The sequence below is a fragment of the Thermobia domestica genome, chromosome 5 (genome assembly GCF_964235325.1).
Source record: "Thermobia domestica chromosome 5, izTheDome1.hap1.1, whole genome shotgun sequence".
In the NCBI taxonomy this organism is placed as follows: domain Eukaryota; kingdom Metazoa; phylum Arthropoda; class Insecta; order Zygentoma; family Lepismatidae; genus Thermobia; species Thermobia domestica.
The window spans coordinates 94,104,730-94,131,128 of record NC_137458.1 but is presented as its reverse complement, the minus strand read 5'-3'; the positions used below and the strand labels follow the sequence as shown (position 1 = coordinate 94,131,128).

Genomic DNA, 26,399 nt, shown 5'->3' with positions numbered 1-26,399 from the left:
ACATGCGGCTGATACCATCTGAAAGGCTACTTCATTCTGAACAAACCGACGTACGAACCATAATTTTACGATCATTAGGGGTGTGTCAGATTTTTTTTTTAAATTTGTGGGGTGCATGTTAGGGAAATTTTGGGCGTTTTTTTGATGCTCTCTCAACATCGGTAAAAAATTTTCCCGTCCTTACTATTCAAGACAGGAAATTCGAATTTGTCACAAGTAATAAGTATACTACGTAGTATTTTTCCAAATTTTTGGAGGTTTGTGCGCAGACCCGGTAGAGCCTCAGGGGTTCCCAAACTTTGAAGAAGTTTTTATTTTGGTAATAAATCCCGATTTTCCCTCAAATAATTCCCTTCTGGCATATTATAGGGACATGCAAGTGATACCATTTGAAAGGCTGTTCCATTCTGGGAAAAACGAGGTGTAAACCATGATCCTAGGATAAATAGGGATGACACTGTCGCTGCTTATCTGAGACTCAAGAAAAACGCCGAAAAAGGCAAGAATTTAAAAGGGTTAAACATATCTTAATCACAAAAACGACCCGCTTTTTGGGATTGGAGAAAAATCTAAGACGACTTAGTTGATAAAGTGTTGGTATATTCAATGTAAACCGCTACACCTCTGACAATCTCAATCGCGATTGAGTTAAATTTGGACTCGCGCTCAGGCTCAGGCTGTGGGCTATCTGAGCAGTACGCGTGTGCAGGACCATTTGCTAATAAGAGATCTGCTTTAAAGACTCATAGAAGCGAATTTACGGCTGCAGGGAAGCAAACTGGACCCCACCTTATTTTTTTATATACTTTGTAAATTAGAACATGAGGAACACAAATCTGAAGGAATTTTGACATTCCGAATTTCGGAACTCGAGATATTCGAACATAAAATGACCACGGAAACAAACTGGACCACACCTTATTTTTATATATTTTGTAAATTGGAACACGAATCTGAAGGAATTTTGACATTTCGAATTTCGGAACTCGAGATATTGAAACTTAAAGTTAATATAGACGCTATGTATCTATATGAAAGAAACACAATATTCTCTATACGAAACGTATTATGTCCTGTGAGATATATAAAGGTAACTAAGAAAGTTCTGTTGCTTTTTGTGGAGGTGTGTGTTCAATTGGCCCTCACACCGTGAGTTGAATGCGAATGGAGATAAGGCGAAGGTCAGTTGTTCGAGTGGGTATATCCAACATTCTACCTGGTTGTGGCAGTTCAGCTACAATGTAAACTTGTGTAAGGACAGAATGAACATGGAACCTCCACAGAGTGCCATAAGGGCGTGTACAGGGCGCGAGGGATAGCATGAGCTATGACCTTGAAATCCGCCACCAACACACTTGAAAGGATCAGGCAATCGTAATAGTGTTGCTAACTGCCACAGCGGTGAACTAGAATTTGGCGATTTAAAGCATTTCTGGGAAGGGATGACAAAGACACTTTGAATCAATCTGCAGCCTGCATTTCTCATCTTCATTTAGAAAAATCTGAACAATAAAGTAGCATATTTATTTAATAAGATGTAAAAGTGCACTCGGTCCGTTAAAGGTTTCCTTACTCGTTTATTTTTTTTAATACATGATGATCGTAAAGTAAGCTAAAATAACTAAAAATTATATCACATAACACCACCTATATTTGCAATCCATTCATTCTGGGGACCACGACTCATGTCCTAGCCTTAGGGAAATCGTGGCTACAGACCTGTCAACTCCTTCCCCTGTCATACAGGGAAGTTTGTCATTTTCTCTGGTAAAACAAAGTGGTCCTATTGGTACCCTCCCTCCCGGGGTGGTTATTTATGACACGGATGGGGGCGTCTTAAGGGACACATGCAGAAGCCGAACTGGACACAGTGTTCTTGTGTTCAGTGAAGAGTGGTTCTTTGTGCATAGTTCTGTGTTGTATGCTGGTTTGCTCCTTTTTTTTTAAAAAAAAATCATAATGGAGTGTAAGAAGAGCGGAAAACCTGGAGGATCGAAAGTAATTCATAGCCAAAGCAGAGAGATTTTGGTTAATGTTTATGATTTTATGGAGAGAAAGGCTGACAGTGGAAATCCAATTAATGTAAAACAAGTGCAAAAGCGAGTATCTGAAGCTACCGGTGTTTCAGTAAGTACACTAAAACGTGTTTTGAGTGAGCGGGAAAAAAACAAAATCACGGGGACGAGCTTTTCTACTCCGAATAAGAAGCGAGCACAACGAAAACCAAAAATCTCAGAGGATGATTTTGACAAATGCGTTATTCGAACAATTAATGAATTTCATATTGTTCACGGTCAACGACCTTCTGCAAAATCACTGTTGCGAGTACTTCGAGAAAGGATTAATTTTAATGGAAGCACTTGGTCTTTACGGAAAATAATCCGTTCCTTAGGATTTAGATGGATTAAGGCTGAAAACAATAGACGACTACTTATTGAAAAAGATGAATTTCGGTCAAAGAGGTTGGCTTATTTGCGAGTTATAGATCATTACAGAACGCAGAACCGCCCCATAATTTACATGGATGAGACGTACTTGCATTCATCGCACACAAAACAACACGCGTGGAGCGATAAGAAGAATACAGGTTTACTCACACCAATTTCTAAAGGACAACGCGTAATAATCATGCATGCTGGCGGAGAAAACTTTCATTCCAGACGCGTTAGTCATGTTCAAATCTGGAACGAAATCTGGCGATTATCACGACATGAATTATGAAAACTATGAAAAGTGTTTGAAGTCACGGCTAATTCCTAAATTGCCAAGTAATTCAGTTCTTGTGATAGACAATGCACTATATCACAATGTCTGTTTAGATCCTTCACCGACATCATCATCTCGTAAAGCTGTAATGATCGATTGGCTTGTAAGACACAATATTCCTTTCAGAGAAAATATGTACAAACCAGAACTTTATAATTTAATCAAAGCCAATAAAGCTCGTTTTCGGACATTTCAAGTAGATTCGCTCCTTGCTGAATATGGACATACAGTTCTTCGTTTGCCCCCGTATCATCCTGATCTAAACCCGATAGAGCTGATTTGGGCTGCAGTCAAAGAATATGTAGCAGCAAGAAATACCACTTTTTCCATTATCGATGCGATGAAACTCGCCGAAGAGAAATTTACAATGATAACAGCGGAAGAGTGGAAGGCAAGGTGTGATAAGATACGAAGTTGTGAACAAGCATATTTGCAAATGGAACCTCAGTTAGACGTTCTTACTGAAAACATTACGATAAACTTAGCCAAGGACAGTCACAGGAATAGTGATCCTCAAAAGAAAGTGACGACGAGACGGAAGACGAAGATGGTGACATAGATTGTATGGACTTCATTGAACCTTTATAAATATCTACTTGATTGATTGATTGATTGATTTGGAGTTTTACGTCCCGTTCAGCAGCGAGGCTATATGAGACGTGGACCTACTGATTAACGTGGAATCCGAACCACATGAGCTCCCGCCGGGAATCGAACCCGGGTCTCCCGCGCCAAAGGCGCGTACGCTAACCGCTTAGCCACGGAGGAGCTCAAATATCTACTTGAAACTAGGTAAGGCTATCATAATATATATGTTACGGTAAGTAGTTATTATCCATTGTTTTTACTTATGTTCGAGGTTAGTATCGGCATGGGTTAGAAACACTACCAAAAAGTATTCCCTCTCTCCGCTGTCACCCTCGTAACGGACAGTGTTCTTCCTACCTCCCGCTTCTCATAGCTCATGCTATCTCCCGCGCTCTGTAAAAATGTCTATGTAACACAATGTCCACCTCGGCCTTCTAACCGAGTTATGGACGTCCAAAAGGGTGGGAAAATGAATTTTGAAGGCTAATTCTGGCAAAACAAGAGATAGAAGGGCGATGTTAGGCGGCCCACACAGACTCTCAACATGGACTATTCAAAGATACTAAGATTAGATGTGTACAAGGCGAGCGCAAGGATTCCCCAAAGGATGCGAAGCATGCCGCGGACGTTATGAGGGCGAAGTGAGGTGAAAGGGTGTGTGTGAAGTGTTCATGCATACAGAAACGAATAGCTGAAGTGTGTATGCGTATTCAAGATGGCGGGAGAAGTGCGTGGTTGCATAATCGTACAGGAAAGAAGCGCAATTTCGACAGATTTATTCAAAGCATGTGTTCGAGAAAGCAGAAACGGCAGTCCGGCAATGGGATAGGGACGTACAGCGCTCTACATAGGGTCGACAGTTGTGTAATTAGAAAGCGCTAATAGGAAGGTAATGCAACGTTTACAATAGAGGAACCTAAACCGATTCCGGTGATAGTACTCGTAGAAGATAAGCTTCAGCTGATTACTACAGTTGAAATACAAACAACAAGAATGAAAAACTGAGTAGTTGAGGCTAAATTCGACCACTGCGTTAGGTCGTTTGAGGATATTTATGACGAAACTATGGATCACACAAAGTTGTGAATTCGGATAATTGTAGATTACCTGTGCATTGAACTATGCATTGAAAAAAGTAAAATATTCCTAATCATTGCCATTGTTGTATGAAAAGAGCATTTGAATGAGAAGTTACGGTTTTCGATAATGAACTGAGCTTGAACAGTGGTTCTACTTGTCTTTTATTATTAAAGCAAGTTTTATTTAGCGACTATGTTTTTCAAATTGTAGTTAGAAGTATAAAAGATATTGCGAGACTGCACAATTTTAAACTACTTCTTGTTTCGACGAAATTATCCGCACAAATGGAGTGTTCTTCAGGTGGAATTCACCCGCAAAGAGATTCACATAGTATGGCAAGATGCCGAGACACAGCAGCAGTGGGAACTGGCATCCGGGATTGAACATGTGGGTGAAAGAGCAATTCAATGAGCATTTAAGTAATAATAATAATAATAATAATAATAATAATAATAATAATAATAATAATAATAATAATAATAATAAATGATCCTCTCGCGTACTTGACGCGTCGGGCAACCAACAGCGTCCACTGTTTTATGAAGCAGTAAAACACCTTTAAAGCAAAAAGTACCAGGTGATTTAGGAATAACTTTCTGAGGAGTATTGGAAATTTGGCAACCTTGCCTGTCATTACGAAAGGAAGAAGCAGAGTTCTTTTTAACCGACAGACTATGGCTTAAGTGTGGTCGCGTTTCTTAAGCGTCACGTCTAGCCAGATGTTTACTATTTATTAACATAATTTGATACACTGCAAATGAATTATTTCAAGTTTTATCCATGGCATGACATAGTTACTGTGGAATTTAAGGACTTCCCATTGCTGAGTAAGGCTCCTCTAAACGCTCCCCACAACGTTTCTCGGTTTTTGAAAATTGTAGGAAAATGAAAGAAAGTAGTCGAATTTAGAAAATTCGACCACACAGTGACCATGGAACTCTATGAAGTGATCTTAAATAATTGATTTCTAGAAAAGATATTCGATACCTTTGAGGGCAGCCAAATGATTGTCATAGGCTGTCCTATCAAATGTCTCAAATGTTATTTGAATCGTTTCTTAGTTTAAGAGTACCATAACTACTATGTGGCCCACTTTCCAAAACCTGAATATTTTATTCAGTTTTCACACGAATTTCATAAATCGGGGGGAAAAGTTGTGGGGAGCGTTTAGAAGGGCCTTAAGTAAATAGCAGAACTCTATGCTTAAGTATCGAGCCTTTTAAGGTAAAACGCTGGAAGGAAAATAATTCAACACGAAGACATTAGCGCTGATTTTGCATTCATCTATTTTATCCACACCATGAGAAATCATCCAGATTTACTACACACCAAAGTTCTTCAACGTTCATGCTACATGTATTCGCAAAGGTGAGTTTAGGAGCTGTTTCGTTCGCGGAGCTCAAAAAAAAAAAAAAAAAAAAAAAAAATCTTCACACATGTAACCAGTAATACATTTGTAGTTTCATATGTAATTTCAGTACTTCTGAAAAAAAAAATCTTACCACTCGTTAATTTTGCCCTACACAAACACCGCTATGAATGACAGGATCCGTATGTGTTTAAGTTTCTCCATGATTCAATACAAAATTGCGTCCCCGGGCTGCAAGTGACGTAGTTTCTTCGTTCACTAAGCAACATGTGTGGTTCTGTCTCTGGTTTGACACTAGTTGGCGTATCTAATGCACAGGGCTCGTAACTGAATTCCACAACTAGTTGGAGCTGCATTGATAGTTGATGCCGTCGAGTAAATGTTATTTTGGTGCTTCTGTGTGAGTGTTTGTGTGCGTGTGAGTGTTCGCGTAAAGTGTATAAGGGCCTCAGTGTATAGAATTGGGCAACTGATAACTCGCACGTGAATGATAGTAGAAACAATAGAAATAATAATCATTTAAATAGTTTTACCGCTTATCATTGTGGTACTCCCAGAACCATGAACGACAGTGCAACTGATAGAATTGCGGACTACTCTTTTACTGAACATGCTGATATGCATCTCATGTATATGGCGAGGCGAGAAGTAACAGCCGGGAGGCAAGGCGTCTGTGTGAAGAACGGTTCCCGAATAGGAGATTACCGTCGCACGTCTTCTTTCAAACCATCGACCGCCGACTTCGGGACACAGGATCAGTACAAAAACCCTGACAAGAAGTAGGACGAAATCGAAGTGTCCGAACTGTTGTATTTGAAGAAAACGTGCTGGAAGCATTTACGTCTCATCCTTAAACCAGCACGCGCTCCGTAGGTTAGGCGCTAAACACAAGTCATACGACTGTGTGGCAGGTTGTGCACGAGGAACGAATGCACCCTTTTAAGTTTCAAAAGGTTCATGATTTATCCCCTGCAGACTTTCAACCGCGTGTGGACTTTCTGCAGCGCACTATTGCTGAGCCAGACTTCCCAAAAGTTATTTTATGGACGAACGAGTGTATATTCACCAGAGCAGGCGTACTAAACGGTCACAACAGTCAAGTATGGATTGAGGATAATCCTCATGCAACCCTTGTGCATCAGCATCAGCACAGATTTGCTGTGAATGTCTGGTGTGGCATCATACATGACTACCTGATTGGACCGTACATCTTACCTAATCGTCTGACTGCTGGCAATTATCTTACATTTTTACGTGAGGTCTTACCTCTACTTCTCGAGGATGAACCGTTGGCATTGAGACAGCTGCTCTGGTTCCAACATGACGGCGCGCCTGCTCATTTTGACCAACGTGTACGGATATCCCTGCATGAAACTTTCGGTAATCGATGGCTTTGTAGGGGTGGTCAAGTATTATGGCCACCTCGCTCCCTAGATCTCACACCCATAGACTTCTTTCTCTGGGGTGAAATGAAACGGATTGTGTATGAAACACCTGTGCAAACAGCCGAAAAACTCGTAGCTCGTATTTCGATTGCTCCGGCGTGAATTTCCGATACATCGGAAGTATTTGGCCGTACCAGGCAGTCTGTTGTTAACCGATGTCACTTGTGCATTGCTGCTCACGGAGGACAGTTTCAACACACGCTGAGTGTCTCGATGAATCTTTCTACGCATGCGCACAAAACATTGAGAGGCACATGACATATTCTACATATGCATCTGTAATATTTAGGGAGGTCATTGTAGTTTGATGTAGGTCGATTTGAGACAACAGGTAGCTAGTGCAAGGCTGGTAGTGACGGTGCTAATACTAACACTAATACTAAATACTGATACAATAATACATTAGTTTTATTCGTATTCCTCACCATCTCGTCCTCCTCCTTCTTCTTCTATTTATTATTATTATTATTATTATTATTATTATTATTATTATTATTATCCTTTGGGGAATCCCTTGCGCTCGCCTTGTACACATTTAATCTTAGTATCTTTGGATAGTCCATGTTGAGAGTCTGTGTGGACCACCTAACACCGCTCTTCTATCTCTTGTCGTTTTGCCAGAATTAGCCTTCAAAGTTCATTTTCTCACCCTTTTGGACATCCGTAACTCGGTTAGAAGGCCGAGATGGACATTGTTACATAGACATTTTTACTTGTTTTCATCTGTAGAACCACCTCCCAAGCGTTGTAAACAACCTTTTTTACACCCTGTATATATATATATATATATATATATATATATATATATATATATATATATATTCAGAAAATAACGATGAAAGTTATGTATATGGTATATAAAAGTGCATATATAAATTTAAAAAATTCGCATAAATTCTTCTCCATACCAAATGTTTTATTATTAGAAAACATTATCATATCGCAGTGTTGAACATTATGTAGAGCGATACATATTTAAAAATTAGGTCAGCAATGGAGAAGAAACAAATAAAGGCAATAATCCTTCGAACCGGGGGTAAAAATGGATCTGAAAAGTGGAGGGGACGGTAAGTAGCGGCATGACTTCACGCCGTTCGCCCTGCCTATCTTTGACCATTGTAATTTTTAGGAACTGGTGGTACGTCGTACATATTTTTACGAGGTGGGGAAAGGTCCTAGCCCCGCGTTCCCCTCTTTTACCCCTGGTTCGAACACGAGATGAAACAATTTCTGGCAAATATATAGGTTGTCGAGCATGCACAGGTGACGAAGCTCTGATGAGAAATAAAATATATTAGTTCACTACAATCCTTTTCCTTTCAGTTGTATTAAACAATTAAATCCGTAAGACTTTTAACAATATATATATATATATATATATATATATATATATATATATATATATATATATAAGTGAAAACCGCGTGTGAATTTAAAACACGTGATATTTGTTATATCTTGTTATAGATCAGAAGTTGAAACTGCCGTTAATCTACATCGTAATGTAGTGTTTATTGAAACCTGTCACTGCTGACCAGTAAGTTCGGATTACTGACACGGAACCGGGAAGGAAATGTAACTTCTTAAAAAGAGATTTTGATCTTAATTCTGTAGTATTATCATAATAACCATCTTATTGCAGTCCACAAAGCGTTAAGTGCCCTATTATAAAAAAAAAGCACTTGATAAAACGAAATTTGTTTCTTTTTCGAATAGAAAAAAATAGAAAGCCATAAGAAAAGTATCTAGAGCTGTGGGATATTTAGTTTATGGTCAGTTTTTTTCAGTTGCGAAATTTGTGTTGAGAAAGAGAATATATGTAAGAATTATAGCAGAAATGCAAATAGAATCCATAGGACCTAATTTCCATTACCATTGCTGCGAAATGCAATGTCGATCAGTATCAACATGACTTTTTGTCAGACTTCAGAGGGTAGGGGTATTGTTTGTACTTAGTAGATATTTTTGATTATGTATAGTAACTTTGTTATATTAGGTTGATGCGGTTGAAATGTCCAACTGATGTGTCTCAATTTCAGCCATCATATAGGCCTATATCTAAAACTAAAACACCTGGTTAGTCAAAGTAGTTTCCGGCCACAGCCACACACATTCGCCATTACTCATCGGACGATTGGATTTCACATCGAAAGAAACCTGGAGTATGTGATGCGGAGAAATTCCCAATCGCACATTGCACCTCCCGGTCATCAGAAAAGCTCTTCCCTGCCAAGAGGTGATCGAGATGCCGGAAGAGATGGTAGTATGGTGGGATAGACATTAGAAGAATACAGTGGGTGAAAAAATGTTCCATACTGCAACTCACGGAGTGTCAGCACCGTTCTTTGAGCGACAGTGGGTGTGCTTTGTCGTGCAGCATGACGGACATGTATCATGTCAGTCGAGTATTGCAGGGTGCTTGCGAAGAAAGACATCCCCACCACAGATCCATCATACCAGTAGCAATACTTTCGCGAGTGGATAGGTGGCTTCGATAATTCGTGAATTTTGATAACGATTTAGCCACTTTGCTGGTCATTTACAGTTATAGGAGATCATTTTTCACCAGAAGTGACAATCGAGTACTGGAAACCTTCCTCGTTATTTTGTACACTGAGAGAGCTGCATACCTTCAGACGGCAGTCCTTGTTTGCCGATATCAACTCATGTGACACTCGGTAACTTTTCCAACTTAACCGATTGCGCAAAACCACCGAAACAGTGTGGTCTAATGTATACCTAACTCGTCTGGAAGTGCACGAACACTTTTCCTAGGGTGTGCTTCTACGGTGTTCCTACTATTTGGTCGGTAGCCGTGTGTCTCATTTTTCAGATTTGTGTCACCGGCACTAAAGTTTACAAACCAATGTAGACGATGTGACCATTTACCACTCCAAATTCAGTGCTGATGATTTTCGCGCCTAGATATACAGAATGTTTCAGTTTGAATTTAAGGGAAAAGGGGGAAAACACTGACAACACAACCCTGTTCTAACAATACACTACCTCTTGACTAACTGGACATTCCAGCCTGTTTTCTAAATATGTCAGACTGGTAGCCGAGGAGAGTCCGCCCCACTTCGAAACCAGAAGTGGAAAAAAAAATTAAGGGAGGATGAAACAAAAAGAAACGAGAAAAAGAAGAATCAGCGTTAAAAATGAAAAGCTACAGTAAGCTTGTTGACATGTGTCCTTCTCATTGTTTCTTCTCCACTCCAGCCTTTGGAGGAACGCATTAGCTGAATTATTTGCAATACATGGTGGCGAATGAGTGGGATATCCTGGGGAAGTCAAGGAATTTGAAATTTCTAGAAAAGTTACACAATTCTCAGAATTTCTGCTAGTAGTCAAGGAAATTTCAAGCTTTTGAAAACATAGTTCCGTTCTGTAATAGTCTGGACATTTTTTATCGTAAATTTTCGTCATCGCTTCTCTTCAGTATCAAACATATTTCATAATCAGTTTTTTACTGCTCCTTTTCTTGTCATTCGGAACAGACAGTAGTTGACGGAATAATAAAAAGTTATGTAGAAAGAAAGTTCTGTTAACATTTGATTCATCAGAGAGAGGAACGCAGATATTGTAAAATATTTTACAAAACATTATTGGATTTGCACTTTTTATAATAGTGGATATGTACTTCTTATAATATTTGTCATAATGAAAGCAAAATGGTTATATTTGAATGAACAAAGGAAGGCACGTAGATACTGCAAAATCTTTTTCAATACTTTTTTGTATTCTTTTACTCGAGATTTCTTCATAGTTTGTTATTTAAAATACTAACATGTCCTTATTTTATTGTCCTAACAAGCCAATGTATGTTGCCAGTAAAATAGTTTAGATTGATCGATCCCCTGGTATGATGACCACAGTACCGTATTTCATGTTACGCTCCCCCCGCATTATGAAATCCTGGCTAAACTAACCAATATATGTTGCCAGTAAAATAATTTAGAATGATCGAGCCCCTGGTATGATAACCTCAGTATTTCATGTCGTGGACTTCTCATTACGAAATCCTGGCCACGTGCCTGGATATGTACGAAGTTTGTGACTTTGTATGCATGACTAAATTCGATCCATTGGTTTGTTATAAATGGTGGTTTCCTACTATTCATAAACACGGACATTTCTATTGCATCAATGTAGTATATATGCAATAAATATATATAATGAACTACAAAATACATTTTGTTGTATTCTATGTGAATAATTAAAAGCAGGTTTTAACGAAAAAAATTCATCAGTATGAGAAGTAGATTTAGTTTATCCAAAAGCAAGTATTTTAGGGATATTCATATTCGAAAGAAAAGACATCTTCAGTTAAACTATAGAACTCTTAAGGAGTTTTATCGCGATCTTGCAAGACCGTGCTCAGCATTTATCTATCTATATAAAAGAGAACGTACAAATCCTTTGTTAGCTCATCACGCTAATACGGCTGAACCAATTTCTTTCATTTTTGGGGGGTTATTAAGATTTGGACCCTAGATGGTTTTTATCATATCACTTTAATTTTCAATTACCAGTGTCTTGAGATAATTGACCATTCAAGTGTCCATAACGTACAAATCCTTTGTTAGCTCATCATAGCTAAATCTAACCGTATTTATATGCAACCCACATGACCGTGTCACTCGGCGGGTTAACATAAATGACAGGCGATATAATGTTAACATTTACTCCAATCTTCTATGGTTTTTATCATATCACTTGAAAGCGAAAAAGTAAAAATTATCTAAGTAACAAAGTTTATTGCGTTCCGGGGTGACCCCAGCGAAGCAGGGTGAACGCTGCTAGTATTGTATAGATTACAAGTGATAGCACACAGTTATTCTTTTCTCTATACCTTAATATGGACAAAATACAACATTTAATAAAGTGTATTAAAACAATATAAATTGTCAATATGTATTTTCATTTAATTTTGTTTTTGTAACACGGTCGGATGGACCATGCGCAATTTCTTGGTTGCAAAACAGGACGCGACTCATGAAGGATTAACGGAACCATGAAACAAATTGGAACATTTGATAAGTTCCATAAGATTGTTTAAAAGCAAAGTATTTAAAAAAAATAACATTTGTGAATATGTGAAAAGGAGTATATTTTTGTAACTCCTTGTGTTAAAAAAGCTGGAGATCATCACTAGAGTGGAGTCTGGAGTAAACTTCATAAACAGTACTTACATATTTTTATTCCTATCAGCTAAATATGTTGAGAACATTATCCAGTAAGACAGAAAAGTGAAACTGGGAATCGGAACAGTTCTTTCTATCAATTGTAGATTTATTGTGTGTGCATTTTAAATTATGCGACAATCGTGGAATGAACGGAGAGAGGGGAGTCATAGGGGAAATTAAGAAAGATATATCACTGTTTGTAACTCTTTTTGGAATTATTCCCCACTAGATTGACTCGAATAGTATTAGGAATAGTCTAGAATGTTGACACACATAGTGATCAGTCTGACAGAAAATTTTATATGTAAATCTTTAGGTACGTCGTTGTTCGTTGCCCGAAGCCTTCTATCGATTTTCTCGATGGTACAATCTGTTTCTTCTTTTCCGATAAGGCATTGCTTTGTGATCGCATTCGTATCTCGATTCGATGCAAAGGGACACGGTGGCTCAGTGGTAAAGCACTTATCTCTGCTGTGTGGGGTCACTGGTTCGATCCCTGGTCAAGTAAGTTTGTGATGAACAACGTTCTCGTGGGTTTTCTGCAGGCACTCCCGTTTCCTCCCACTTTCTCATACCGCTAATTCTTCCACAATCATTCACTTGCTTTAATCATCGTCTACCTTAGCCTAAAGGGCATAATCGTGGGATGTTAAACTCAAAGATTTCATTTCCTTTTATTTCAGTTCAGTGCATTCTAGTAAATTTCTAAAAACAACTGAATTCGGGCATTGTAAATTACGTTACAATATTAATATTTGAAAACTCATCTTAAGTACTTTTTGTTTACTTGTAGGATCATCATATACAGTATAAGTATACGCAATCCTTACACTACTGCATGCGTGAATGCGCTTACCTTCCCATTCGAATTCTGACATTTAATATTTGATTATCTTGAAGTGATACACTACATTATAATTATAAACATCCACTTTTTGCAATAGAATTTTATTAACTCTTCAAATGTCAAGCATTGATAGCATTACCATTAAAATATTTAGTTTGTTTCTATGGTTGAATCATGTCTTCCTGATCATAATTTCGTAATTTTTAAAGTATTTTTGTACTTTGGTTACAAAATACAGGATGTTTACTTCAAAGCAACATTGCCTTAAAATAGGTCTTATGTGTTGCTACTGAGCAGCATTGCCGTATTGTCAAATATCATAAAAATATTTTCAGAAATTAGCAGCAATTTCGTTGAAATATTTTCCTACAGGTTAAGAAACCACAAAAAACACGGAACGTAGGAGGTAAAGCTTCTACAATACTAAATTTGACTGTTCCCTGAAGATTAGAAATATTTAAACAAGCGATTCGTAAATCATGTGTATGAATATTGTATGAAAGCAATAATGCCAATTAAATGATTGAAGTTATAATTCATGCGGATAACGCAATAGAATACGATGTTGCTTGTAAGCAACACAGTCAAATAAAGGATTAAACCGAATGTGGTTTATTGTGCGATATTTTATTTTTACGCATTGTAGCGTATCACCGTTCTGCAATATACGGAAATAAACAAAATCAAATTTGAGTAATAAGATGACATTCGAAACAAATACACTAGTGTAGTATTATTCTTTTGGGAATCCCCATAAGGCCTAAATTGAAGCATAAGACACATTAGAGCAGTTGTTCTACGCATATTTCTGTAGCACATTTGCGTATCTACTCAAAATAAGTTTTTTAAATTTATTTTAATGCACTTTCCAATAGCATGATTAGTTTGTGTTTCCTGTAACTTTCCTTAGCTTCAAAATATTTTTACGATACTTAAAAGAAGAAGAAGAAATCTTTGAGTTTTACGTCCCACAGTTATGCCGGCTAGCATTTTTGCCGATCCCAAACGTTTCAGCATTCTTGCCAATTTGATGTCGAGAACATAATCCAAACAACCCCTGCGGGGCTTCTAACCCGTTCCTACTACTACTACTACCTTAGCTGTGGATCTATATAGTACAAGGGCAAACGTACTACTACTACTACTACATTTGCTGTGGATCTATATAGTACAAGGGCAAACTTATTTTAATGAAAGAAGTTTAATGAAAATTTTAAAACAATGATCGTTAAATCACTTTTTGAATATTACTTTTAATCTTATTTTAACGAAAGAAGTGTTATAAACATTTTTAAAAGTAGTAAAAAGAACTGTCCGTAGGCAGGATTCGAACCCTCGCCAAAAACGTTTTCGTTACTAGCATGTTACGCTAGACCACTTGGCTACCAGAGCCAACAAGAATTCTCGTTTACTTTGTGCTATATGTAGATCATGTCTTGTGATATCGCATCTGTATCGACCAATCAGATCAGAGGATATGCTGAAACGTTTGGGATCCGCAAATATGCTGCCGGCTAGGGTAAATGAGACAGTGATGATAAGAAATGAATGAAATGGTGGAATGAAGGAAGTGGGAGGAAACGGGAGAACCCCGAGAAAACCTACTTACACGATGTTTGTCCACCACAACGTTCATTTGGCGGGGGTTGGGTCCCCAAACACCAGAGGTGAACGCTCTACCACTGAGCCACCGCGGCCCCCAAAGAAGAAAAAAGAATTTGAAGTTTTAATTTTCGCCCTAAGGATGACCTCTCCTGTCCTTTTCCGAAATAAATATTCGTAATATGAAGATTCGGTATAAATGGTTCTTGCTGTCTCTTGTCTTCTTTTTACTTAACACAAATCATCAGACTGAGATTGAATTGTTCCTATTCCCATTTTGTAAATTTAATTATTGTTAAGGTGATTTGGATCAATGAGCAATATGAACTATTCATGCATATCGTTATCAAGCATCTTAGTATATTCAGTGGTAGCAAAATACAAGAAAACGAAACGAACTATTATTAAGTTTAAATGATGCAGAGACCTGGGTTCAACTTCTAATAGGTGAAAGTGTGGTTAGAATTTTAACGGTAAAATTAATTTCTGTCATAGTCTGAATGCTGAAAGGAACGTTAAACTCTTAATAAGCATACGTTTATTACGTTTAGTGGTCCCACGTAGCATAGTCGCTAACGCTCTCGCTTTCGGTGCGAGTGGTCCCGGGTTCGATTCCTGGTGGGGGCACTCCGTCGATAAAGTGTCAAAAGCTTTTTCAAGCCAGCCATCCTGAATGAGGTTTCCCTGGGTTTTCCTCATTCACACCAGGCAATCACACCTCATTCAGACCTCAATATAGGTCCCAGACCGCTTCGTTCCTTTTTCCGGATAGTGTGCTCACCGAGGGACGTCATCCTTCACACGTTACGGGCTAAATGACCATAGATGCCGAAAGCCCAGAAATATAAATCCTAATTTATTACGTTTAATCTCGGCAGTCTTCTGTAATAAAGGAGAGTACCTTGTATTGAATTTTAATGCGTTATCATTACTTTACCGTACAATGATAGGCGGAGTTATGGGGGCATTGCCCTCCAACTTTTTGCCAAAAAATAAAAACGCCAAGGTTGTTGTGAGGGTTTCCCCCCAGCAGGCAATTCCTAACTCCGCTTATGCATACAATAGACATATTTTGTCAGCTTTACTTTCTGAGAAAATATTTTTTCTTTTATTTTAGTTCAACGTCCCTTTGGGTTATACCCTTTAGGCTAAAGGAGACGGATAATTAACCAAAGCGAATACTTGTTAAATTTTTTGGGGGGCTCTCTCACTGGGTATGGAACCCGGGACATCGTGCACCAAAGGCACAACCGCTAGCGTTTAGACCAGCGGGGGTGTCTTTTTGTTTGTAAAAACTGAAAGAAGAGCGAGCAGTCTATAATTAAGCTATTGTATGATGTATCCAATAAATAACTGGAGATGGGAATATTTTATTATTTTCATAAAAAGAAATGAAATCTTCAAGTTTTAAGTCCCACGATTATGCCGGCTAGGCTAAAGGAGTGATGATGATGAGAAATGAATGCAATGGTGGAATGAATAAACTGGAAGGAAACGGAAGAATCCCGAGAAAACCCCCACACACGGTGTTTGTCCACTACAAAACTCATTTGGCGCGAGATGGGATCGAATCAAGGACCCCATGCATGAGAGGTGAACACCGCGACCCCTATTTTTATAAAGAAAAGAAAATGAACATGGGATTTTCTCTCAAATTGATAGTTCATTTTTTATTATTTATTTTTCTATTAGAAGCACGTTTCCCCATAACACATCGTAGCATGTCTTTAAAAGGTATAGGCCTATATTATTTTCTTTTCATGAAGAAAGGTTCGTTTCCTGTTTGCCTGTTATACAATAGAGTTACATGCCAAAACAATGTTTATGGGCTCAAACGCAGAGTTCTTCTGGGGCCTTATTTTGTACCAGCCTTCGCAAGAATTGCAGATCGTAACGTAACCAAAATTATAGCGGCTATTCCGATTGTCGGAAACTAAATCGCAAATTTTTGCGTTGCATTGGCACAAACCGTTACGAAATGGAACCTGGTGCGGTGATACCTGGTTCAGTTTCAGGCAGTTGTGACGAACATTATTGTGGCTGTAGAGTTTCTTGAAATTTTCGTGATTGCTTACACTAATTTTTGAATTTGGCAACTAAAGCTTATTTATAGGAAATATTAAAAAGATAATAGTATACAACAGTACCTCATGATCTGTGCGCGTGGATACTTCCTACTGTTGCACTACGTATAAAAATGATTTTATTACATTTAGAAGTAGTAAGAAGCATCCACGTGCACGTGACATGCGATATGTGTTTCAAATCCCCCACATATACTCATACACTACGTACAAGGGCACATTATTATTCTTCGCATACCATAAAACACAACGAAACGCAACGCAAACCGACGTACGTTTTATTTTATATTACTCAGTAATTAAATGAAAGTCGCCTTGTTACCTCATTTTCAAGTTCCTATATCCTCAATGAATAATCCTTAAAAGACTGCACTTCGTGAGTCCTCGCTAAATGATGAGGCACTGTCGTATACTATATCCATTAAAAACAATAAATAAATAAATATAACACTTACATATCTTACCTGTATTCTTTGAAGGAATCCAATAGTAGTAAATTTGTATTAGAAAAAAACTAAACTAAAGCTTGATGTCAACACATGTGCTCCAGAAGTTCGTCACACTATACAACCGTTGCAATACGACTGTGCAGTTTGCTGTTCACCAAGCGATTGGATCCCGTTACCGATGCAATCTCTTCTGATTCGTCTTCCAACGACTGGAACCATGCGGAAAGTGGTGCTTACATTTCTTTTTTTCCTTTCGTTTTTTCTTTTTATTGAGATGTTCCATCATCAAGGAAACGCCCGGATTATTATTATGAGGTGAATTCACAGTTACATACATAAAAAAATATTATTATCACCTTTTCAGTTATTTATGCAAGTGAAAATATTGTTTACATAATTTGCGAAAGAAAAAAAGACAATATCCATCTTACTGTGTACGCTTTTGTTTACATTAGAGATAATATAAATGATTATAGTTAGTTTTATTGATGCTTGATGACAGGTTGGATTATATTAAGAGTAGGCCTAAAATATATAAAAGTTAATATCTGCAAGAATACAAGTGAAAGTGAGGAGAGGCATAATGTAAACAAAATCGTTAAATCAAGGGAAAAAAAGAAGTTTACTATACAATATTATATATCGCGAGTGAGTATATCTACATGTGTTAGTATTTAATATTTAATTGGAGAGTGGTAAATCTCTTTTATATATATATATATATATATATATATATATATATATATATAGAGAGAGAGAGAGAGAGAGCGAAGTAGCTCAAGTGGTAGAGCGTTGGCTTCGCATTCAGGAGGTCGTGGATTCGATTTCCGCTGCCGACAATCCTGACTGGGGTTTTCCTCAGTCCTACCAGACAAATGCCGGGGTGGTACCTACTAAAACGCCCTGGCCAATACTTTCCCAAATCCTTTCCATGGTGGTTGTTGTTAGATATCTGGTATAAAATGGCCTCTGAGCTGTATCTGCTGATTGTTTATATCTATCTATCTATCTATCTATCTATATATATCTATATATATATATATATATATATATATATATATATATATATATATATATATATATATATATATATTGTAAACGTGTGTCCCTTAATTAACTACACAAATTTCAAGTGTGAATTCCTGAGGGCCAAAGGAGTGAAAAGCTTCATGTGAGACATTCAAGGAAACTGAAACACAGAAAAACAATTTAAGAACCAAATTAATTTAGTATATAAGCCAAAATGTTAGTCACGTTAAAAAAAAAAAAAAATGTCGATTAGCTCAAATCAATGTTTCAGCACGCCTTCCTATTACCGAAGATGTCAGATCCTTACACACGCTGTGCAGTATGTGAAATTGGTGCATGTTTGCATCGTTTAATGTTCTCCGTTCTGATATTTGCAGCGGTCGAAGTGACTCTCCTAATCTTGCCCGTGCTCAAAACACGACATTTATATGCATTAAGGCAAGAAGATACACACATCCATAACAAAGAAAAAAATCAGTATGGCACATCGAAATGTAAACGCTGTGACTTCTTTGCAGACACCTCATTTTAAAAACAAAAGTTAGGAAAAAGATACCTCTGGTTTTTCAGTGACGAAGGCATACCGTCTCTGTTTTTCCAATGATTAAAACATACCGTCACTGGAAAGTAGATGCTAAATACCTTTAATAAATCAATTTTATACACAGTAATTAACGAATAGCTTTGCACGTAAACGGTTTTATTTCTTATGTAGAAAAGTTGACAACACGACATTTTTCTTATCTTTTTCCTAACTTTCGTTTTTAAAATGAGGTGTCTGCAAAGAAGTCACAGCGTTTATATTTCGATGTGCCATACTGATTTTTTTCTTTGTTATGGATGTGTGTATCTTCTTGCCTTAATGCATATAAATGTCGTGTTTTGAGCACGGGCAAGATTAGGAGTTGTCTGCTGTGGGAGCGGACCTTCCAAGTGTTTCGAATAGTCCACAGTCGACTGGAAGACCGGGAGTTTTCTCGCAGGAAATTATTATCCTCATTCGGTTTTTGAGCATTTTCGTGTATATTCTGTATAATACAACATATTTATATATATATTTTTTGAGAAAGTTGAAGGGAATCAAAGTCTTCATGCCCCCTTTTCCGCGTTACTACAGAAAAGCTCTCCAATGGTTTTCAGTCATTATGCAAATATAAATGCAATCTTTTACGCACCATACCCTCAATGCATTTCAACATTTCGGTAGCCGGTATGTCAAGTCAAAATCGTAATAAAACATATCGCCTCTGTTTTTTGTTTTCCACTTTGAACACTGGATTTTGTGATACTGCATGTTGTGCTCCAACTGTCGAATGCTAATTTCAGGATTTCTCTGAATTGAGCGTGGAATCCTATTTTGTTTTTGTACGGGATGATGATGTGGTAGACCTTGGTGTTAACATGGTTGATGAACGTGACCAAACTCACGTAAACGGCTGTGAACATCTTGAAACGTCCGAACTTTTGTTTAACTGGTACTGGATGGCATGCAAAGCGTTGGTATAACCTCCGTGCTCGGTGACAATTACCATAGGGCAAGACGTACATGACTGAACGTCCACTAGTTATTCGTTTGTCTGTGGCATCTTAACGTTTCATATGACATTCTTTTTATACCGCATAACAGTCCAAATGCAAAACAAATAAACGTTTACTCACCTCTCGACATCTGCAGGAAATATTTTCGAATGCTACATTCATGATACTTGAGTACCATTTTATTTATAACCTTGAGTATTCTTTGAAACCCACAATTCATTTCACTAAATTCAATAAGTGATAGGTAATTTATACATCCTTTTCTGATAACATTAATATCGTTATTGTCACGTTTTTTATTCTCGAATGTTCAACAGTTCAGTGTTCGAACAATGTAAAGTCTACTGCTGCCATGCTGCTATCTGCCGTATTCTTTCATTTTCATTGAATATCTCCTTTCAGAGACTTTTAAACATCTATGTTCATGGAGCTTCGTGAAAAGACGTGCACCACAATGAAGTTTCATGGAGTGAAGGGAACGACGTTCTTCCTACCTGACAAGCATTGGTTCTCAATTTGTACTTAATTTTTATACATTACATACACACGCACCAGCCAAATCACTGTGACCACCCTCTGCTTTTTGGAAATAGGCCGACGAAAATGAAAAGGCACAGCAGAACCGCTCGCCAGACGGTGACATGGATCTCACTCGATCAGTCAGTGTGATGTTTGTGTGTAGAACGTGGAAGGCCGGAGATATATCAGAGTTTGATAGAGGCTAGCATCTAAGAAACAGCAGAACTTGTCGGGTGTTCGGTAGCTGCCTTGTTAAGTGTCTTATATAAATGGGAAACTGAAAGTGAAACCAGTACCAAATGATAAGGCATGGGGGGCCAAGGAAAATGATAATGAAACTAATATCAAACGACATATTATGGAGCGGCTACGCCTCATTTAAGAGCTCGGACGCCGTGGACTGTCGAGGTTGATGAAACAGGCGAGGTGGCAAACTGTAGCGCAATTAACAGCAGACTTTAAAAGTGGACAAAGCACGAGTGTATCTGAGCACAGTTCACTGTACGCTGTTATATATCGGTCTCCGCAGCCCACACGTTTATCAATTTTAAACACATGACATCGTCGACTACGACTGCAGCGGTTACGTACCCATTGTCATTGGATCAGCAAAACAATGATACAGCATTGTATGGTCCGATGAGTCACTGCCTTAATCACATCAATTGCCGATTCAGAATCTATCATTTGCCAGGAGAATAGCTGCTCGAGACGTGTACAGTAGGACGATGATAAGCCTATGGTGGCTCAGTTATGATTTGAGGAACCTTCATATGGTCATCCTTGGGCCTAGTAGTGTGTGGAGGGCATCATGATATCTTCTAGCTGTCGGTGGGCCATTGCTGATCACGTACATCCATTCATAGGGGATTTATTTCAAATTGCCCGTGGCATCTTTCAGCAGGACAATGCTCCTTACCACAAGGCCAACGTTGTGTTGCAGTGGTTTGAGAAGCACAATGGTAAACTTCAGTTGCTGCAATGGCCCCTACATTCACAATATCTTAACTCAGTGAAACACTTTTCGGCATTGAACATCAGATTCGAGCTCATTGACCTCTCCGCGGAAATTGCTGGAATTAAGTACGGCACCTTACATGTTCAGATGGGGTGCACCATGCCTCTAGACCCTATCAAGCCCTCACTGCTGTTGTCCTGCGATCCAAAGTTGGACATATTCGATATTAGGTAGATGATCATGTTCCTTTGGCTGGTGAGTGTACATATAATTTTGCAGTAGCATACGGTGCTTTTACATGAGCAGTTGCAATACTAATGATACACAGGTACGCTCCTCTCGGCAGTTACTGTACTATTTAAAAAAATATAGGCACAGAAGTACATTCTCCTCTGTATATATGTTTATTGATTTAAGTTTACAGTGATCATTATTTCTATAATATTCAGTTATTTCTCACTGGCAGACAGTAAAGATTTATGACAACGTAAATTAAAAAAAAATGTTTCTACACAATACTTCTATATCTTTTTCGGTAAACTTTAGTTATATGAAATATAAAAAATAAAGTATATTAACGGACTTAAAATACGCTTAATAGGGAAAAAATAATAATAAAGGGCTTAAAGCGAAAAAGATAGTAAAAAGAGCTTGAAAGTGTAAATTAATTCAATATTATTATTTATAAAAAAATTTGTGCCAAGTCAAACAAATTAATGACAAATATAAAATTAGTTTCAGTGCTAAATTTATGAGGTATAAAAACAAAGCACCACCAGGTTCTGCATGCATATATTTTCAGACAGTTATGAGTGGTTCCCACTTTCTGTAATAGGATTAGATAACAAAATTCGGGTTGATTTTATTCAGTCCCACTGCCCTCGTGAAAATATCGCTAATTTAATTTATGCATTACCGCCACTATGTGCATATCCTTAATTTTTATAGTGTGGTCGTGTTTTGTCAGCCATTCTCCTCTTTCTTCCAATTTTGGAATCCGACCCTGCCCCGCCACTTCCTCAAAAGAAGTATTTAAGTTCTGCTTAGTTGAGAGATTCATTAACTATTATGGAAGAAGTAGACTGGTATTAGGGCAGATTTTCATGCAAGCGTCCGTTGTGTTCGTTGCCTGCGATTTCTATGTGTAGCCAACAGAAAGTTGTGTTTCAAGTAGAACCGTACTTAAACAACTTTCTCAATTGGCTATTCAGCCACATAGCAAGCAAAGAACGCAATGGACGGTTAGTTGTCAAGTAACTGTAAAACGATGTGGATATAAATGTGATTTTCTATACTAAGAAATAGATGCTCCCTGCTATATGCTCAACGATAGTAGTAGGTTGGTGCGAATGAAATTTTCACCCTAGCTGTCTCATTTCTAAAGGAAAAAAACGTGCAGTGCGTAGTGAATCCAAATAGTCGCCGTCTACAACCATACATTTTTGTCATAGTTTAGCAAGCGGTTGAATTCAGTGGAGAAAATAGTCCAGAATGTGCGTTGGGATGAACTTCTTAATCACACGTTGCACCACCTGATCATCAGGTCCTCCTTTTTTTTTTAAAAAAAAAAGTGCTGAAGATGTCGAGGGAGAGGTAATTAGTGGGAGTGATATCGGGGGAGAAAGGATTTCACATTGTAACTCATCGGGAGCCTGCACCATCTGTTCTGACGTCCCCATTAATCCCCCTACTCATACTCATACTCATGCACCATCTGTTGTGACCGGTTTCAATTCATTTGACACCCATGAGTTCAACTTCTTCACATTACTGACTGTACAGAGCCACCGCACAATAATGGTATGGTATATACGTAACTCGTCTGCAGTGGTACGAACATTTTTCCAAAGTGTACACTTCCATGGTTTCCCTGAGGATCTCGTCCGAGTAAGATGATGGTCAGTGTCCACTGGGCTCATTTTTGTAATACTGTGTCACCGGATCCAAATTCTACTAACAAACCGCTAATGATGCGTTCAGTCGTCGTTCCTGTCTCAAATGCACTGTATGTGTTTCTTACGGCTTGCTATACAGAATATCCCAGTTTGAGTTAGTAGAGAAAAATCACGTGCAGTACTGTATTCTCCATGGTGCACTTTCATATGTCCCTGTTCAACAATGCATCACCTTCTGACTGAGTACTCAACCCCCCCCATTTTTTTGGACGTGTACAGGCGTTAGACACGTGACCTTTGTCTAGGGGTGTAATGGGGTGTATACGGCGTGCGTATATTTACTTTAAATTCACGAAAGTACGACGTATATGCGATGGATATACGCTGTCGGGCCTTACCAAAAATTTTACCATTACATCACTTCCTTTGTCCATTCTCAAGTTGTGTTGTTGATGTGAGTTTTCCCTCCAGACATAAAATCGGAAATTTTAATCACACCAATCTAATAGATATACTGTTACAACGATAAGTATAAACTCTTTGGGCCTTATGCAGAGTCGTTCTGACATGTGATTAGTGCCATACTAAAGAGTTTGACTACCATATGTTTCCTGCAGTAGTCAGGCCTTTAGTATGACTCTAACCATACGTCGAAACAACTCTGCATAAGGCGGTTTAAGTTTTGTATGAATTCTTGAGATAAGCATCGTCGTGCGCTAAAGAAAAAACTTTATTTTTCCTAAAAACTTATTCGTCAATACAAAAATATTTTTGTTGGCGGAAAAAAAAAAGTTTTTGAACAACCATACAACCTAAACATCGTCTGGAATTTTGTCTTTCAGACGAGAAGAGTGGGGAAGTATCCCTAAAACTAAAGAGGAAGAGATGAATGATCACCTTGCCTCAGTGGTTTTATTGTCATTTATCAATAAACGTTGTCAGAATCAAATAAGATATATATATTAAAAATGTATAATGTGTATTTTTTATTAGTAAAGTGATTTGTATTTTTCTACTTTTTTCTGTAAATAGCGATGTTGATTAGGTCTATTGTTTAAGAAATAAGAACCACTTTTCTAATCCTATTCGAAGCACTTTTTCTGACATTCAAAAGCTATTACTGCTCGTTGTTAAGGGCTGTAGAAATAGAAAATATCATATATATATATATATATATATATATATATATATATATATATATATATATATATATATATATATATATAAGATTTAAGTCACAATTAGGAAACATTAAATTACAATTAGGTTATATAAATGAAAGAAATTACTATTGCCAAGGATTATTGTGTAAAATATTCATCATTTCCGTAGATGATATCTAGCTTTTTTATTTTAAAAAATGTAGATTTTACTGATTACTATATTAATATATCATATCTGATCTGGAAATTAGGTATCATTAATTTATGTTTATTTACTATTAATTTATCAAAGAACAGTTATTAAAATCACACGAATGAGTTGTAGAGGAAATGGCTTTCATTTCGGATGGTTGAAGTAGCGTGAATGCAAGCTGCGTGACGAGAGAGTTCGTTAATAAATTACATAGGTGTTATTGTCAAGGTTGACACATAATTTCTTACCGGAGTTCAGAAAAGAAAGATGTATGTTCATGCCTAACTTCTGGAAGAAGCTTTGGTTTCTAGTAAGAATTCCGTGTTTTGTAGAGCATGATTCTGTGGTGGTCTAGTATCATCAAGGTAAAAGGTTGCCAGAAAATATCATAAGCATTATCATGTAATCGAATGTAAAGAAGATTAAAACTATAATGACCATGTTTATTTCCATCAATTCCAGACATTGGTTGAGATTTATTATCACTATATATATATAGTGGTTCTGTTCATTGTAAAAGGGAGCGAAGAGAATTTCGTCTTGTTACCCTTGAACAATTTAGATAGACTAATTCTTAAGTTTCTAAAATACACGCCCTGTTTCATAACAATTATATTATTATTATTACTATTATTACGAAAGTTACTCTGAAATATGATCATAAACTGAGGTTTGTTCTCATGGTCTTGAGCGATGTCAACCAATAGCAAGACCAATGTTACCCAAAAGCAGAATCGATGTCAAAAAAAAAAAAAAGTCTAATAGGCCTACTAATTCAGTCTCATTATTGATTGATTCCAGATGTAGCCGTCAAGCAGTTCAGACTGATTGTAAATATTGGTTCATTCGTTTAATATCAACCCGAATCACGAGGAAATATTTTGCGTTGATATTAAATGGACTTCCGAAATATTTCCTTGCGATAGAATTCATCACGGAGAGGGCTCTTTGTACTCGATTCGTACGTATTACCCTGTAGTTTGTTTATTTAACACCTGTTGTGTTGCGTTACTGTTGTAAAAAAAAAAAAAAAAAAAAAAAAAAAAAAAAAAAAAAAAAAACGTCTATTCTTCAGTGTTATCGCAGCCAAGGAGCTTGGTATTACTGTTTCTTTCCCCTTGATTTATAAAATTGTACTTTTGCGTTTTTTTTTAAATTTTCAAAAACAAAGGTCTAAAGTTTTTTAAAACCAAAGATATATTTGATTCTGTTCTGTGTGTGCTCGAAAAACTCGGGAATACAAAAGTTCCGTAGCTATAACTCTACGAGTAAATTTAAATGAAAATTAGAATTGGCCATGTAAATGCACACTTATGATAGATTTAAATATGAAAGAAGAAAAATATGACTAGTGTGGAAGATTTTTCTGCATAAATGTTGGCCACCAAGTGGTTAAAATCGAATTCTTTAAGCATTATCGTGGGACAAACAAGTGGGCAGACACACAGATACCGATGGAGTCACGCTTACTTCATGAACTTCAAATTAACACCATGTTTCTGTCGAAGATAATTTCGTTTTATTTTAGTTGCTTTTCATTTTGTTTGTGTGTTTACTTGTTAAGGAATATCAAATAGAATAATGTCTTTTCGTATCTGATAGAAGAGTGTTATTCTGTTTCTTAACATTGGGGATGAGCAAATGCAAGACCAACCAGTCTTGGTCTTGGTCTTGTACTGAAACACTT

At 37.4% G+C, this 26,399-nt stretch overlaps 2 protein-coding genes across 5 annotated transcripts in view; one reads left to right on the top strand and one right to left on the bottom strand.

Moving 5' to 3' along the window:
• The window catches only part of LOC145685999 (uncharacterized), a 28,165-nt gene extending 10,556 nt beyond the window's left edge, over window positions 1-17,609 (bottom strand). The window contains exon 1 of the mRNA XM_081758817.1: window positions 17,432-17,609. The gene's annotated coding sequence lies outside the window, so the exon portion shown is untranslated. The remainder of the gene's footprint in view (window positions 1-17,431) is intronic.
• mv (lysosomal-trafficking regulator mauve) overlaps window positions 1-26,399 on the top strand; it is a 282,285-nt gene that overhangs the window by 79,691 nt on the left and 176,195 nt on the right. The gene's annotated exons all lie outside the window — the stretch shown is intronic.